The sequence below is a fragment of the Callionymus lyra genome, chromosome 5, assembly GCF_982586985.1.
Source record: "Callionymus lyra chromosome 5, fCalLyr1.hap1.1, whole genome shotgun sequence".
NCBI lineage: Eukaryota > Metazoa > Chordata > Actinopteri > Syngnathiformes > Callionymidae > Callionymus > Callionymus lyra.
In genome coordinates, this window is record NC_141822.1 from 26,405,907 (window position 1) to 26,419,007 (window position 13,101).

The following is a 13,101-nucleotide window of genomic DNA, read 5'->3' on the forward strand; positions in this document are numbered from 1 at the left end:
GCAGAAGGCAGAACTAAATGTTTGTGTGATGAACCAAACATGACGCCTTAACTACTGCAAACGATGATGCACATTTGAGTTCTCACTCTTCTTTCATCACTAATTCTAAGAACAATTGCATTTCTGTCTCTCATCTGAGAGGTTGAGAATCCTCTTCCATCATTTGTTCAGAGACTTGACAAACAGAATACGAGTGACAGAATCAGGATGATTTAATGGACTTAAGTAAATAAAACACAGAGTCTGAGGTTGCATGCAAGAGTATAGTGGAGGTCAGAGGCCAACCGTGGTCCTTTGAAGCCATTTCAATTTTCAGAATTAATTTTAAAGCTTGATGAGGTGGTATCAGTTTAAAGAAATTATGTGAAGTTCCTCAAAAAAAAATGATAATGAAGCACAGGGTAATTTCTAATGGGCTTCCAAAAGTATGGATAACGCTTCATGAACCTTTAGTTTTGGTGAAACTTGATTTTCTTAAGCTGCTATAGGCTTAGAATGCTGGAGGAGTTTTAGACACCGAGCTCTGTACATCCTTCCTTTTCTGCATTACATTCATCACCTGTGCAGTTTAAACCCACTCTTTTTATTTCTCTCCCCCCAGGGCTCCACCTCCAGTGCTGCTGCTGATCCAGGATCTCCACCATGTCATCGGATCCAGAGTTCTCTCCAGCACCTCCATGGACTCTTCTATACTCTCCTCTTTTCCCTCACTGTATCCTCCCTCACTCTTCTCTCTGTCCATCTGTCTTCCCCCCCATCCTTCCTTCCAGCCGGTCACAGCAGGAGGCCGTCAACAATGAGTTTGTTTCTGCTCCAGGTTTCTGCCTTCTAAAAGGAAGTTTTTCCTCGCCAAGGCCACACTGTGTTTTACTCATTATTGAGTTGCTGGATCTGTTTTTCCTTTCTCCACTATAGTCTTACTTAGACTTTAAAGTGTCGTCAGATAATTTTGTTATGATAAGACACTTTAATTACAATTGAATTGAATTAAATTTGATTCATTTGAATTACCTTTTAAAACCCAAGCCCACAAAATGATGCCAGAAACCTCATGATAATATAAATATTTTTTGAAATCTTTCTGATCTAATGTTGTGCCATAAAGTAACTCAGGAAGTGTATCGTACACATTACAGCATCCTTGCACCTCTAATCACTTTTGTGTTCCTCCTGGATCAGAGACCAGCTGCAGTAAATGTTAACTCTCCAGTCATATTGATCTAGAATTGATTGAGACTGACTTACAAACACCTGCAACGTCCTCCATCTTGACCAAACGGGAGTCTGGTAGAAGTTGCACAGAACTTTTTAGATTTGACAAAATGCTCAATTAGACTCAAGAATAATTATAAAATCCATCAATCATGTGTTTTTTTCTTCATGGTTCTATTCTCCATTAGCAAAGTTAAGTATTGAGTATATTGCGTTGCATTCTATTGTGAGTAAAAAGACCCCAAGGTTCTCGTCTTGATGGCTCTGCACGTGTGGCAGGTCTATAAATAACACCAGCCTGACATTTGGGTACCGTTCTCAGCCACCTGAGTGAACAATGCTCTCTTCTTTCATTCAGTATTCCGGAGCTGTCTGCCGGAGTAAACATGCTTTACATGTGAGGTGTCATTGATTTCACATCAGGCGGCGTACCTCTTTGTCTCCAGGGTTCACTGAATCCACTGTTGAATATCGGGATGAATGCAGGACGCTTGCTGCCCCCGCCTCCTTCTGTGGCTCCAGATCGCAGCCACTAACGTCATGCTAATGTGCACATGAGTCACTCTGCTGAATCCAAACCACTTTACACCTGTTGCCAGATTTAGCCGACAGACTTCCACACCCTCGCTGTTACCCTGATATTCAATTGAAGACGTGTGGTAAGATGATGAGGATTCTTATTTCTATCATTAGCTTGTTGTTTTTGTTAAGTAAGGTACAGTCATTGTTCCTTAACCTCACAAAATGTTCCTTTTTAGCTTTCATGATATTCTGCATAAAGACTTTACAACCTTACATATTTCCGAGTAGTTTTATCATCCATCCATTTTTTCTTTTTTTCACAAAGGTGTCAAACCTTATCACACAAGGAGACAAAATGTTTTCAGCAATCTTAGTCGTTGGCCAAACAAATTGGTTGAGGTATCATTTTTTGGAGCCTCAAATGAACAGTAAAGCTAAAAGATGAACCAACACTCAAAAACACATAAAGACTATTTAGTACTCAATGAAACGTGGCATAATTTTGGACTGACTTGAAACATGAGTGCCGGGAGTAAACGCACAAGTTACCCTGGCGTTTTATAATTTGGCACTAAATCCCAAATATATCATAAACAGTTTAGTTAACTGCACTCCAACTCCTATTTAGTCAAGCATTGGTTTTATGTTGTGATGCATTTTGTTTCACCATCTGAGAACTACTGTGTAAGTCAATAGAACATTCTCATGTAGAGAAAACTCTTATCATTGAGGTCACATGTTTCACTTTCAACCAAAGGTATGAATACCATACAGACACCAGACAAAACCTTCTGTGTCACATTGTAATTACAGTCATTCATAGCAAAGGTTATTCATTTAGCAGTAGGGCATGTCTCTGGTAGGTACAAAATGAATATAAACCCACAAAAACATTTGAATACCTGTAGAAATATTTGTAAGAAAGTGCAAAATATGACCAGTCTTCAATAAAACTGATATCTCTAAAATGTTGAACAATAAAATATAATTATAAAATAAACAGACTTTGAAAAGGCTACTACTGGCTACTGCTTTTTATGTTGGAACTGTTTTTGTTGGTAAAGTTATGGTACCCAGTGTTGGGAAAGTTTACTTTTATGTGTGAAGTAGTTCAAGTTAACTTCACTTCTTAAGATGTTTTTATTTGTTCAGGCTTTTCCTTGATTTTCTGGAACTCCTGTTGTGTTATCAGTTTTATCTTGCCCTTTAAAGTATATACTTTATTGAGTATTGTTTTGATTGTTTAAGCGCTTTGTGACCCTGGTCTGGAAAAGCGCTATACAAATAAAAATTACTTACTTAAAATAATTCTATTTCAGTTCATAGTTCCTAATGTAAAATAAAAAAAGAGTTGATTGCTCAAAGTCAGTTTATAGTTCTTTTTGTTGATGTGCAAACATGTACATACACATATACATAACTAAAACTTTTCCAAACTATTGTCAAAAGCCATTTATAACCACAAGCTCTTTTAATATTAGACATATGCATCAGATTTCATTTTCATATCAGAATCAGTAAATATTTATTTTCGGTATAGTAAAAACAACACAGGCATTTAATGGTGTTGAATGAAATATATGTATATAACAGAGATAAATAAAATAAGAGACTTGTACATTAAAGTGGGCCTTGATCCGGACATCTAATATTGAATCCTAAAGAACCAGGGTTAAAATGTCTGATAATACATAAAGAAGATTTCCAGAATTCCGTAAGGCCGCACAGAAGGATATGAGATGTTGGCTTGTGCAGCAATGCATTTGCATTATGACCACTGGACATGCATCTGGGCTCTACATGTCTATTCTTTTCAGCTCCTGAGGCGTCTGGCTCTGGTTCCGCTCCAACAGTGAAACGCCCAGCATGTGAGGAGAGGACAAATGTTTGAGAGGCTCTTCTGTCAGATCAACTACGACTTCATAAAAAATGAATGAATGTGTATTTATAAACAGATGCATGAAGCTCTCCACTGATTTACACTGTGACACCACAAAATTCTTCGGGGTTCGTTCAGTTGTGGAGCACTTGCTGCTCCTCCAGGGCCTCAACAGGCGTTCAGTTATTTCGGGCAGCACTGAAATCTGCTGCCCTCACGGGTGGAGGGAAGGAACTCGTTGTTGGGTCACGCTGCTCTGTTTCTGTTTCTCACGACAACATCACCTGTTGACAAGTTTTTCTACACAGCAGCGCGCCGTCTTGCTGTCGGTTAAAGTTCAAATCAATTTCCCCTCAAGGTTCCAGGAACTTTATTTCATGCACTGTCTGAGTTTCTGGATTTGAACTCGTCTGTTCAATCTCTTGTGAGCCGTCCGCCTTCTGTGCTACGCTTTGGTGCTTCACTGTGAGGCAGAATTAAGCATTTCCAGCTCATCTGACAGCTAACTCCCTTTGCTGTCGGCGTCAGCGATTTGTCCTTTCGGTGTTGTCGGCTGGCGTCTGATCAGCGGCTTGTGGAATCTGGGCGGTGAATGAAACACCAGCTGATGCCTCTGTGATGCAATCCTGACAGAAAACGCGTAACCGGCTCGGCAGAAGCTCCACACTCTTTGGGTTTTTAAACTACCCCCCTGTGGGTGTGTCGCGGCAAGACTCGGAACACCGGCTTGAAGCGACCTGCATCTATGACCTGCCACTTCCCGTTTGCTTTGCTAGGTGGTTTGAGCTAAAAGCAGACAGTGGATTTTTCTTGCAGCCTGAACACAGTCCCTATTCATTTAATACAATGTTTTATTTATTCCCAACAAACTGCAGATTTAAAATGCATCACTTCCTATAAGCGAGAGGGCTTTTCTGGAGCAACCAGAGGCAGGTAGTTTAAAAGACAGGCTGCAGAAGCTTTTATAAAATGGATATAGACCAGATCATTATTGTTTTATGGTCCGGTAATGGAAGAGAGTCTGATGAGACAGTGAGCGAGAGCAGCTGGTTTGTTTGCTTTGCCATGTCAACATGAGCACTGATCACCACCAGAGCAGTTAGGAGGGGAAAGTAAAATCTCAGATTTAGAAACAATGTTTTGTGCTTCTATTGATGTGAAGATAAAGCTTTTATTTGTGTATTTTATATATCATATTCAGTCATGTAAAAGGGGAAAGGCCAAGGTAGATGAAGACCCAGACTCAAGAGCGAGGAGCGACTGCTCGTCTAACACTATAAAATAGAAATATCAGTCTGTGTCCTCAAATTGCAACCGTCTCTAAAATTACACAGTATCTTGTTGGATTGGTGTTTTTTTTCCACTTCTATGAGCGAAAAGAATTGTCAATCGCATACAATGTAATTTTGTGAGAGTGGGTGATACAATAACCGAAAAAAAGGGGACTGACAATAAAGGTCCAATAAAAAGTTAATATTATTTCCAAGACCAGAACGTTTTATCTGAACTCAAGGATTTACAAATGTTTCTCAAAGATATAAACCGTTTTTATATGAAACAATTGCAAATAAAAGCCTTTTAAGTGTTTAAATGTAGTATTTTTAATAGTAATATAGATCAAAGAAAATGAATAATTTGAGGACTGTTACTTAATCATCTGGTTACATTTGTTTAAAGCAATAATATATAAAATAACATTATTTGTTTGTGTTTAGCTTGTAATAACTCATCTAGCACTACACTCTAGCTATTTTTTTTAGTAGTCATCAACAGCTAGGGATGTTTGATGAAGCTTCATAAAGCACTATTATATGTTATAAACCTCGGTACGTGGCGACCTCAGTTTGAATAAAATAGGTGTTCAGCGCAATTTACAATAGAGCAGATAGGCTCAGATATTAAGGGTAATACCTGATGAAGCTTCATTAACAAATTACTGGTAACTATAGACATCGTGGAACTTTCTCATACATGTGTGTAACCCTGTACACATTTGTGCACATTCAACAGAAATTCTACGAGAGGTTTATGGCATTGAATGTCCTGCAGTCCCAAGGGAATATCTGGATAAAGTAGCCAATTGGAGGTAAGTGCTGATGGAATGATGCTGTATCATGATACAGTTGCTTCATTTTAAAAGGCCTATAGATAGAACTCAGTTTCAAAATGACGTCAGGTGTCATTGAGTTTGTGTATCAGAGCCAAATATTATAATGCAGAGAGTACCATATTAGGTTAGGTTAGGTAGGTTAGGTAGAACTTTATTGATCCCTCAGGAGGTCTCCTTCGGGTAATTGTTTTTTTCCAATTAGACACAGCAATACAGCAATTATTCATAAATATAAAAATAAAAATAAGAACAAGAACACAAAGAAATAAAGAGAAAAAACAAGATGATACAATCCAAGTCTAAAGATAAATAGCATAGATCAAAGAAAAATAACAAAGACAAAGGATACAAAGACTAATATAGAACAGAACATCATGTTACTTTCGCTTCACTCCTGCCCCCAAACTCAGAATTGTACAATCTAATAGCACGAGGAACGAATGAGTCCTTGAGTCTATTAGTGTTGCATCTGGGAAGGAGCATTCATGCTCCATCTGCTTCTCTGCTCACTGATGTTGTGTTCAGAGGATGACTGTCATCATCCATGATGGACAGAAGTTTTTCCAGTGATCTCTCTGCAACTTTCACCAGTGAGTCCAGCTTCATGCCAACCACAGAACCAGCCTTTCTGATAAATCTGTCCAACCTGTTGACACTCCTCTTGGACACATTCCCACCCCAACACACCACAGCATAGAACAGGACACTGGCCACCACAGACTGGTAGAACTTGCAGAGGGTTTCCTGCAGATGTTAAATTATCAAAGCCTCCTCAGAAAGTACAGTCTACTCTGAACCTTCTTATATACATGGTCTGTGTTGCAGGACCAGTTTACTGTCCAGCCACAAACCGAGGTACTTATAGTTGTCAACTATCTCAGCGTCGTCACCTCTGATGGACACTGGAAGTGGCTTTGTCCTGGACCTCCCGAAGTCCAAGACCAGCTCCTTGGTCTTTGAGGTGTTCAGCTGCAAGTGGTTCCTGTCACTCCAGTCCGCTAAAGTCACTTCTGTACTCATCTTCGCTGTTGTCCCTGATGCATCCAACAATGGTAGTGTCGTCAGCATACTTCTGGAAGACACTCAGCTCGGAGTTGTAGCAGAAGTTTGATGTGTAGATGGTGAAGAGGAGAAGGGCCAGTACTGTCTCATAGGTCTCATCCACCCTTCACTGATTTCATTAGATCAGGTGCAGAGAGGGCCATCCCAACTCTGTATGATGTAGCCTTATCAACACAACACTAGAAGAAAGTTTGGGCCTCTTTTGTTCGGCTACTGCCCCTAAGACCCTTCCTTACCCTATTACCGACAAATAAAATGCCCTGCATTCCATTTTAATATTTACATTTCAGTTTTCCATCAAATCAGTGTGTTTTTACAAATCCCAGGGTGGTTTTCCAAAACCTTTTTTATTCGAAAATGACTATAAGATTTAGCAGAGCAGACCGGCTTGGAAAGCAAATTAATTGGCATTTACTTTTCCCCGAGCAGCAAGGCAGCATATGAGGGAAACATGGAGCGCGCCCAGTCCCTGCACCATATTCCGAAAGGTTTCCAAATGGCATTTTCATTCGCATGTATCCGCTTGCCAACAAGAATGAGCAATTAAGGCTCATGTTGCACTCAAGGCAGACGGGCGGGGTTTGGCAAAAATCAAACGGTGGAGCTGCAGTGGAAATAAGCAATTAACACCTGATCTCGCTCAGCCCTCCTGGCGTCTCGCGATTATGTACTTTAAGCCAATTACAGCCAAAAATATTTAATCCACACTGTACCTGCTGACGGGTAGGCTCTATTACTAATTTGGTAAACGGATGTTGTATGTTGAACCACTTCTCTTTTCATGTGTCTCACAGAACATGCTAGGACAATGTGTGATTTATTTATGGTATATATGACCCCTCTCTTGAGTTCACACACAGATAGTAGAACTCAGCTCTCAGCTATTCTTTTTTTACTCCTTAATAAAAGGAACTATGGTATGTTCACTGACCCTTTACATTCACTTTGCAGGCATCATGTACTTGAAAGCAACATCAGACACACTCGTATTCACATTCATCTATCACATACTACATACAAGCTCGTAGAAAAACACATGTTTTCATGCATAATAAATTCTTTATCTAGTTTAGTCTTATGCGAAAAAGAAACACCTCAAAACAAGATTATGATACATATAATTTAATAAATGTAATGTTGGTTTAAACAAAAAAAAAATGAAATTATAGAAATTAAAAATAATTAAAAAAAACATTGATTTAGTGTCCTTTGAACATCTTTTTCCACACCTAGTTTAGTGTTAGTAATGATCATTTAAGGCTCAAATGAAGAAAACTTGGTTTTAGAAGAGAGCTGTCATGTTATTATCTGCCAAATTCTGCTTTTTTGTTACATTCCCCAAAAGGATATAGAAGCATGTGAACTTTATACTGATTCTGACAATGTTGGATGCAAAAATTAGATAATATGTGACAGACTCCAAGAGTCTGTTGTTATGGCAATTAAACTAAAGCAAACATGCTGATGTTCAATATGTTTCCGATTCACAACAAACTGAAATTCTGGATTGCATTTTTCTATTTTTACTTTCAGAAGCTGGAGTAGAAGTCTTATGCGGACATTCCAGCTATGGATTTTCAATGAAACAAGTGTTTTTTCTGATGTATCTGATGAAGGGTTTTAGGAGGTTTACCCCTGTGTTACCTCATGGTCAAGGTGACCAAGCGCCCCAATACCAATGTGTTTGTTGTATCCCATGTGTTTTCTCTGGGTCAAGATGAACGACCTCCCTGGCTTCCAGAAATACATTTGCAGTGGTGGAGGTCTTTCATCTATACCCAGAAACAACACAAGGGATACGTGAAACCCATTTGTTTTGTGCCACTGGGTCACCTCGCCCTGAGACTACACAAGGGATAGCAAAAACATATATTTTTTCAGGCCTTTGGGTCACCTTGACCCTGAGATAGCACAAGGGTTAAGGAGTCTAGCAAATCGTAATTTGCTATCCCAAAATGCTGATTTATTTTCTTTTTGAACACTGCAAAAAACTAATTGAATCTTTTGAGTAGATTGGTCTTGTATGACTTAATGATAAGTTAAAATTACCATTCTGTTACTTAAATATATTCAGACAAAATTGAACTCTGAACCTCTTGTACTGTTAAAATTAAATATGTATTAGATAGAAACACATTCTTATAGTTTGAAAAAACAAGAATTATGTCTAAACAAGAATATTTTTTCACCATATTGGTAGATTTAATAACTAGGAAAATATTTTTGTTTCTTTAATTTTCAGGTGAATGTGACTTAAATCAAATTAAATTATCACTTAGATTTAAGTTTGTGAAAAGAAAAGAAATGAAAAGATGTGAGAATAAGTTTTATAGCTAGGCTTGTTTGTTGTGTTTTAACAGATCGGTGTAGCTTAAGTGTTCATTATGCTTTCAATTATATCATAAATCATAAAGAAGGTTTTCTTCATTTTATGGGTTTAAAATTACATTTTAGTATATTGATCGAAGCACTACCAAATAAAATAATATGCGTCTGAAAGCTATCTTGTGAAGACATCATTTTTTCTGCCAGTTCAAAACAAAGTCTAATTTAGTCATGAGCTCCTGCTGCTGTGATTCTCATACCAGAAGGAGGTTGTTGGATTAAAGCTGAGCAAACTTCTGACAAAACTGCTCGTACTAGATCAGGGTTTGGGACTGGATTGAACTTTTGATTCATGGATGTGCCTCCATCTTGTACTCTCCCCAACCTGAGCAGTAAACATAAATAATACACACATTTATGTAGGTTGATGTGCTCACAGCACTTAAAGTGTTAAATGATCATGAATAAATTATAACTTTTGATTTATTTACAGTTGTGTCCTTCCTGTTATTAAAAAGAGACAAACCTTTCAGCTCAATGAAACATATCCACTAACCACACAACATGAGATCAGACACAAATATCCAGTTATTATGCTCCTTTGTTTTGACGGCTAATTGTAGTCAGTGTGATGGATGCTGCTGTCTAAACTTGCCCTCCCACCGCCGCTCAAACAAAGAATCCATCTTCGCGAGGATTGTGATGTCTTCGTGAAACGCTCTGTGCGTCAAGTTTCCGCGCGGCATCGTTGCTAATTAATAATTAGGTGTGTTGTAAACACAAGCACATTGTCGATCGCACACCTCCGTGGATTATCATGCATTCTCCGTGAGAACATTTAATCATGAAGCCTCATTGCTAAAAAAAAAAAAAATAAAAGAAAATCGGAAGTCATCATCTGTGCTGTTTTGACTGGCAGTTTACATCACAGTGGAAACCTCCTCTGGTGCTGTGTTTCAGATGTTGCGTGCAGAGTTTCTTTCCTCTTCTGTACTCCAACCAACGCAGGGGTCTTTGTTGCTGCAATCAAATATTTACACCCCAACAAAGGAAGATTCCATAAAGCAGAGCTTGGTTGTAATTTTTTCAGAACCGTCGGTTAAACCAGGGGACGATGTCATGTTTCAGAGAGCGCCGGAGTGGACCGACAGGATGTCCATCATAACTCAGCGTGATACACAACAGCTCAGTGTGGACGACATCAAACAGTATGTTGAGGTGACTGAGAGTGCTGAATCAGCCGTCCACGTCCTCATACCAGTTTTCATAGGACAGTATTGTGAAACATTTTCAGACGACTTGCTGGCTTGTATTTTAACCAACGGTGCCCCAAGGATACAAAAAGATTCCAATAGAATAGCTGCTCAAAGCAAATTGGTTATAGAGCAGTGATTGACATCTCATGGGCTCTTAAAAAAGCGAGAATCATTCACCAGCCGTCGCAAGTCATAATCCTGCTTGGCAATGTATTCAATCAGGTCAGCCTCATGTGGTGAGCTTTCACCCGAAAATGTTTGGTTCCCGCTTAATAGAAGTACATTTTTGCCATCAGACTTTGAATATGAATTTCTAACACTGAGTTTTTACAGCATCAAAATCGGACTTTGAATTGGAAGAAGCATCCATTTTCAAGCACCGTTTTTTTTGGTGTCTTTTTTTTAAATTGATGAATACATTCAGTGTTAAATTGAAAGTGTAGAAATGTCATTTAAAAAAAAGTTTCATCAAATCTCAACCATTTCAGGGTCAAATCTGGCACATTCATTTTCTGGCCAGATTTGGTTTCAGATCACTGAAACCCTGAGATAACACAAGGGTTGAACATTTTAAAGTTAAAAAATAATGAAATGGAAATAAATTCAGTGTAGGAAATTTGGTGAAAAAAAAAAACACAGTTAACATCCAGGCAACCAAGGACATTGATCTTGACACTAAATGTATTCATGCATTGAAGCAACCACACAAAAATAGCTAGAAATGTGATGGTTTTTATAGTATGGTTTTAATGCTGTAAAAATTCAGTGTAAGAAATTCATATTCACTTCCATACAACTAGCATTTCCAGAGTTTTTGTCATCTTTAGATTTGTTCATAATATTATAATTTGGTGTAAAATTCAGTGGCGTAAAGCTTCTCATCTCATCTGTGGACTTTATGTTCAGGTATTTATTTTAAGTGTCACTCGTTAATACCATCTGTAATACCATCAACCCATTTATTTGCTTATAAGACGAGAAAAAAACTTTGATCATTTACATCTTTTCCTACTCCAGACCTCATCATTAGCAGCTCTACCGCACATGAAAGCTTCTACTGCGAACACCTACACGCCAACAAACTCACTCCTACATGGTCCGTGCTTGATCCTGCGCCTTTGGTCTCGACCCAAATTTTCCCAGTGTTATTTTCCATTTCCTGTGATTCAATGGTTTTTAATGTTAAGATTAAAACTAGGAAGTTTTGTCTTGTTTCGACGTCTTCTGATGCATATATAAGGATTTTCTCAACACAGGTGAGTCGCTGTGCTTTCCTGCCGTCTTCCACATCGACAGGCCGTCCCCGCTAACTGCCAGCTCTTATCTCTGTCACTGTCCTTCGCTCTCTCTCTATCCAACACACACACACACACACACACACACACACACACACACACACACACACACACACACACACACACACACACACACACACACACACACACACACACACACACACACTCCCACATGAATTCTCTGTCTGCCAACTCTGTCGCTTGCTCCCTCTCTTCCTTTCACCCCAATCTCCCCCATTTACACTCTCATTCCCCCTACATCTGTGTGTCCCCGAAGCTGCCGCACACGTCCATGCACACGTGCGACGAGAATAGAAAGAAGGGACATCGACTCAGATAGCAACCGCCGAGAAGACAACTGGTGAAACAAACAAGAATTCAGTCAAACAAGATCAGGATAATCCAACCTTGACCACGAAAAAAGAAGCAGCAAACTTGAAAAAAATAGCACAAATGAATGAAAGGAAAAAATGATATTAGTCCATAAAGCAAAGAAAGATAGGAACGTGGGTAAAGAAAGCAAAAGTCATCCGAATTCTTTTTATTTTTAATATCATTTTTTTTTACAGTGGACTGTTAAGGACCACCAGCTTCTTGAGGTATTGCGGACCGATGGGAGGAGAACGTTTCAGCCATTTGTGAAATTCTTCTTTTCTGTCGGTATTCAAGTTATGTAATAAAATTGCCAAAACATTTTTAAAGTCTGATAATTACAGGGAAATATTCTAAAGCTACTTTTTTCTCGGCTATGGAAAAGACCAACTCCACGCATTAGAGGGCGATATTGAATCTTGAACTTTGGTCACATGAAAAAAATTACATTAAAGAGAAGAGCTGAAGATTAAGTCGGTATTGAAGACAGTGTTTTGCAGAGAAAATGTTGTTAATAGTAGTATAGATATTGGTGCAAGTACTTAATCAATATGACTGGTTAAAACAAGGACAAAGACAACTACAATGTGTTTAAAAATCATTACAATAACGATATGATCTTTATATTCTGTAGATGCACTTAAAATATTTTGAATTTTCCTTATTTTGTTCATACATTTGTTTCAGGTAATTTTATTCAGGTGTTTTCTATTTATTTAGTTTTTGCACTTCTGGGGCACCATAACCAATGTCTTATCAGAGTTGATAATGTAATACTCCTACTAAAAAGTGAGATTCTGGGCATTAGACTGAAATGTCATGTTTTGCCAAAGTTCATTTTTATTTGTTATGTCTCAAATAAATCAATCAATACATTTTTTAAATACAGTTTTATTCTTAAATCTAATGAGATTATGCGATAAATTCTTCCCAATTCTTTGTTACAGAAGGGTGAAACAAAAAAAAATCATTCAGTCAGTTACCAAAGACAGTTTTTACCTTTTTTCTGTCGCATTTAATAAAAATGAATGACAGTGTTATTATACTAAGCGATTCTCCCGCAACACA

General features: G+C 38.3%; 1 protein-coding gene across 1 annotated transcript in view; it reads left to right on the forward strand.

The window, feature by feature from the left end:
- Positions 1-698, forward strand: part of cfap221 (cilia and flagella associated protein 221) — a 31,151-nt gene extending 30,453 nt beyond the window's left edge. The window contains exon 25 of the mRNA XM_087792590.1: positions 602-698. The gene's annotated coding sequence lies outside the window, so the exon portion shown is untranslated. The remainder of the gene's footprint in view (positions 1-601) is intronic.
- The last annotated feature ends 12,403 nt before the right edge of the window (positions 699-13,101 follow it).